Source organism: Nematolebias whitei, chromosome 8 (assembly GCF_014905685.2).
Source record: "Nematolebias whitei isolate Nwh7 chromosome 8, NemWhi1, whole genome shotgun sequence".
In the NCBI taxonomy this organism is placed as follows: Eukaryota; Metazoa; Chordata; class Actinopteri; order Cyprinodontiformes; family Rivulidae; genus Nematolebias; species Nematolebias whitei.
Window position 1 is genome coordinate 48,097,980 of NC_056505.1, and position 5,530 is coordinate 48,103,509.

Here is a 5,530-nt window from a genome sequence, read left to right on the forward strand (position 1 = left end):
CTCGGTACACTTAGGTGGTGTGAATCAACTCTTTACCTGTAGCAGGTGACTCCACTGGTACGGAGTTCCATGTAACGCACCCTTTCAGCGTCTCCGTAGGAACAGCTGTGAATCGTCCGAAGTAGCGCCGGTATTCCGTCTGACACAGGTTCACCTCTCGGTTGACTCACATGAGTGGAGTCCGTCAGAAGTTCCACTCAGATGTGGAAGATTGCATAATTCCCACAAGACTCGGAAGAGCTCTGGATCATGCCTGGACTTCTGTTCTCCCAGCACTTCTTCCGTTCAGCTCTGCTCCCAGAACTGAACTCGACTGCACTCGACTGGAGCTGCAAACGACTGAAGCCTGAAGCGACTGGTTTGAACTAGGAAGTACCGGCATTTAAAGAGTTCTATTTCCGGTTCATTTGGGAGGTTCCTGATTGGTCAATTCGACCAGACAGGGGTGTGTTTTTGTGACGTAAGAGGTCACTAGAAGTCAGAAAAACAGAAAATGTTTTGGAACAGATTGAAAATGTTTTTAGAGACAGACGAGAGAAATGTTTGGACGAGTTGGGTGAAAACAGGTGCCAGCTTCTCTATTTACGTCTGAGAGGATTTAAAAACATGACAGTTCGTTCCAACAACTTGTTTTGCGTTTGACTCCAACCTTGGACCAACTTACACTTGCTCATTCAAAGACAGAAAATCAGAAAATGCATAATTACTCTGTAGCAGACCTTAACGTGATTTATACTTTGAATGAGGATTAAAAATCACTAATACTGTTTCACAGTTGATTAAAAATGATTAGTTCACTTCAACATTTAAAAATGGTTTGAATTAAACACACTTTGATTATCAAACATTTGTACAATAATAATGATAATAAAAAGAGAATGTTCTTTCAATTGATCAGTGCAGGACACTTAGAAAGTCTCTGGATGAACTTAATCTTGTGTTTCTGGACTCAAATCAATGAAATACAGTTCTTGTTCCAGGCAGGCTCTCAAGGCCAGATTTTGACCTGAGGCTTAGTTCACTACACATCCATCCATCCATCCATCCATTAAGTTCAATTCAATCCAGTTTATTTATATAGCATCAATTTACAACAAAGTTGTCTCAGGGCACTGTACAAAAATTTTCACATTCATTCAAAAGCCAATTAGTAAAGTTCTCTATCTAAGGATGGAAGTCAGCAGACTCGTTTAATCTTCACTTCATTGCAGTCTCCCATCCTGAGCAAGCACAAAGGCAACAGTGGAAAGGAAAAACTTACTTTTAACAGGAAGAAACCTCCAGCAGAACCAGCCTCTGCTTCGATCCCTCTGCTTCGACCGGCTGAGTTTGAGAAGAAAGGAAGGAGAGACAGACAAAGAATGACAGATCCAGGTGCAGGTGTACCCTCTATTGGAAGAAGCCAAGAAACACATGTCAAGGATAGAAAAAAATACAAATACAAAACAGGTAGAGTAAGAAAAGACAACAGTAGATTGAAGAAATTTGATCAGTTTGTCCTTCAGCAGTTTAAGCCTATAAAAATGCATATCCCCAAACCCCAAAATACATTAAAATACATATAACCCCAAAATACATTACAGCAAAGACTGGTTCATTCCAAAGATCCAGTCCCCCGGCACAAAGAGAGTAATATTGTGTATGCTGTTCAGTGTCAGGAGGGCTGTGATCAGTCTTACATCGGGGAAACTAAACAGCCACTGGCCAAAAGGATGGCCCAGCACAGAAGATCAACATCATCAGGCCAGGACTCTGCGGTCTACACTCATCTCCAGGCCAGCGGTCACTCTTTCAGGGATGAAGATGTTCACATCCTGTACAGAGAGGAACGATGGTTTGAGAGAGGAGTAAAGGAGGCCATCTTTGTGAAAAGAAACCGTCCATCGTTAAACAGGGGTGGAGCCTCCAGGTTCAACTGTCCCCCTCTTACAATGCTGTGATTGCTAGTATCACTCAGCCCTCTGTGAGTAGTAAACAGCCATCAGTGTGCTAATGATCCATTGGTAGGCTGATGGTCCTTCTTGACCATGTGATCAGCTGGTTTTGGTTGTCAGCAGCAAACTGGTTGATCCACTCTGAGAAGGTGCTATTTAAGAGACTGAGCTGAATACAGCACCTCAGACTGAGGAAGTCTCTCGGATGAGAGACGAAACGTTTCTAGATTTTTTTGTTGTTTTGTTTGTTTTTTGAACCTGTCCAGAGGACCTGACTTTTTTTAGATTTGTCTACTTGGATTATTGAGCATGCATCAGAATGTCCATCAAGGAGTCTCCAAAATGTGTCAAAATGTTTGTGGAGTTTCGAGTTTCCTTGAGTTAGTTCTAAAGGCTCTTATTTTTGTTTCTGGTATTTTAAACATGTTCAAACTTTTACTGTATTTGAGAATTTAATTATCTCAAAAAAGTTGCAGTTGTTGTAGGTGTTGAACACTTTTTAAACACTTCTTCATTGAATTTAAAGTTCAAGGTTCTTAAAAATTTGTCACATTCATAGAATTACAAAATAAAGCATGCAGAAAGATGTAAAGAGGGCAACATCAACTCAGAGACCCAACTCACCTGTCTGCAGCCTTTCCAGGAATTCAGCTGTTTTTCCAGCGAGTCCTCTAACTTGCAGGCTTAGTGAAAGTCTGGCAGATAACTTGAGTTAATTGAGATGTCTAAATCATGAATCTTGAATCAATGTGAGAATTCAGATTAAACACCAACTACCACTAAAATGTAAAGATTCAGTATGGAGAGTTAATATTGTAGTGTGAGTAAAATGTTTAGGTGTTACAGGACATTATAATATAAGTAATTCTAATTAAAAAGTGAAATGACTAGAACAAATAAAAAAAACAGTTTGTGTGTTTTTTTACTTGGCATGTGTGTAGAAACTCATTTTAGTCCTTCTGTATTGACCAGGTGACTGATAACACATCTGCCTGACCTCAGCAGCTTGATCAGTCCATTGTTTGGGTGGAAGTTGTCCACTACAATTTGTTGGACTCAGCCTCACTCTCCTGGTATAAAAGTCCTGCAGGGAGGGGAGAGGTGCACTGATGGTGCATTCAGCTGAACACACTTGTCTTTGAAGGGCTCTCCAGTATTAGGCAGTACACTCTCTGTGCCAGTAAGTGATGCTCCCAGTCAAGATAATCTCTGCAGCAGAGGAATAGAAGGTCCTCCAGATGGTGGTGGAGACCTTGGATTTCTGTTGCAGCTGGGTCAAGTCTCTGTCTGACTTTTGGAGCATCTGTTGTGTATGTAAAATCCACTTCAGTTCATTTTGAGGTGAATGTTAAGGTATTTGTAGGAAGTGGCGCCAGTCACCCATTATTTTCAGCAGGGACCAACTATATTTCTGCTTCTTTGAGTCCACCAACAGCTCCTTAGTTTTCCAAGTGTTCTGGGACAGGATGTTGGTCTGGGATCACGGTGATATAATTTACAGCAGGTTCACATAAGCCTGCCTGTTGTTATTATGCTTGTTGTTGTCAGTGATCAGTTCACTGATCAAAGTGTCATCTGCAAACTTGATGATGGAGGTGGAGCTATTATAGGACTGCCACTCATTGGTCTAGATCAGGGGTCTGCAACCTTTGCGATAAAAAAGCAATTTTTTTCCACTTTGCTTACTAATTATGATGTGTCCGGAGCCTCAAAACCTGCTTCAACTTTGTACTGTCAACTGGTGGTAGTGGGCCACTACAAGTTTGTTGGCAACAACTTTTTCGGCCAGTGGGGGTGGTATTATAAAACAAAAACTGGTTATCATTAACATTTATTATATTTTTACATTTTTATACAAAAGAAGAAAACATATTCATGTAAAGAGAGAAAAAAAATATAATTTTTTTTAACAATTTTATAAAAATTAAAACACTGAACTCTGCAGGTCTACGTGGGTTCTCTGAATTGTTGAAGAATTAATTATCAAGTCAAAGCCAAAGTCAACTTTATTGTCTGTGTTTATGTGTCTTAAACTGCAATATGTACAGGACATACACAGGATTGAAATTTCATTACTCTCAGACCCATGGTGCAACAATAACCATTAAACATTTAATAAACATTAACATAAAATAAGAAAATAAAAGTATGATACTATCCTAAATTGTAAGTATATCAATATAAAATGTATAAAAAGTATATCTATAAGTATGAAGGTCTTGACATTGATATTTGAAGTAAAAAAGGATAAATGCAACATATGAAGTGAATGTACACAGTATATGTATGAAGTCCTTGATACTGATTAAACAAAGGTAAAGTGACATATGCAGTATAATAAGGCTAGTACAAATATGAACAGTACTGTAAATACTGTATAAACAGTAGTGCAAATTTAATGAGCACATGAACGTGTATTGAGTGTATAACCCGTTTTTTAATGATGCAGAATTCAGTGTTAAAAATTGTGTTGTATGGAAATGTGTGAAAGTTTAGTGTGTTAAGAAGGAGGGGAGGCAGAGCAGATAGAGTTCAGCATCCTGACTGCCTGATGAACAGAGCTGTCCCTCAGTCTGCTAGTTCAAGCCCAGAGACTCCGCAGTCTCCTCCGTGATGGCAGCAGGCTGAAGAAGCTGTGCAGTGGGTGTGTGGGGTCACCTGCCATGCAGAGGGCTTTCCGAGGGATGCAGGTACTGTGTAAGTCATGTAGTGAGGGGAAGGAGGTGCCAACGATCTTCTTGGCGGCTCTCACGATACACTGGAGTGTCTTGCGACAGGATGCAATACATGCACAGAACCACATCATGATGCAGCTGGTCAGGAAGCTCTCGATAGCACCCCTATAGAAGGTGCACATGATGGGGGTTGGAGCTCCAGCTCTTCTCAGCTCATCTTCTCTTAGAGCCCTTCTTCCTTCAGACTCGAAGATAGAAGGCAGGGGTTCCCTACTGACTATCTCCATCTATGTATTTTATCTTTCAAGAGTTTTCTAGTAAATTCAATCATAAACAAAGTGTTAACTGCCAAGGTGCTAAAATTGTGTTATGGCACGCCCCCTCCTCCGGTGCCGGCCCTCTTCCTCATCGACAGTCATGTCAAACCGGTTCAAAACCGACAAAGTACCAACATAACTGGTTTGTTCCACTGTGGAGTAAGCTGTTGGGGGAAGAATCAGTTTTGTGTTGTGTGTTTCCTTGACTGATGAAGCCTTCTGGATGGAAGGTGAAACGTTTCAGCACAAAAAAGAAACTGCCCAGATGACCTGACTGAAAATTATTGGGTCCTATCCAGTGGTTTATTTCTGTCAGCAGTGAAACAAAAGAATGAAAAGTCATAATTTGTCTAATATTTTACTGACCTATTTATTATAACTTTATTGTAAGTAGCAGTAATCCCATTTTGAAAACCAGACGTAAAGTAGAAGATAAACATTTCTGTTTAATGTTGTGATGTGCTGAATACATTTTATATTTTATATTAGAAAACAGAAATACTGATGATAAAACTGCTAATGTAAGAGTGACACTCACTGCAGCTCCAAGATGGCCACTAATCATCATCAGCTGACGGTCATCCACCTGATGAGCTACAACCCT

At 40.1% G+C, this 5,530-nt stretch overlaps 1 protein-coding gene across 1 annotated transcript in view; it reads right to left on the reverse strand.

The window, feature by feature from the left end:
• adgrd2 (adhesion G protein-coupled receptor D2) overlaps nucleotides 1-5,530 on the reverse strand; it is a 275,891-nt gene that overhangs the window by 173,407 nt on the left and 96,954 nt on the right. The window lies entirely within an intron of this gene.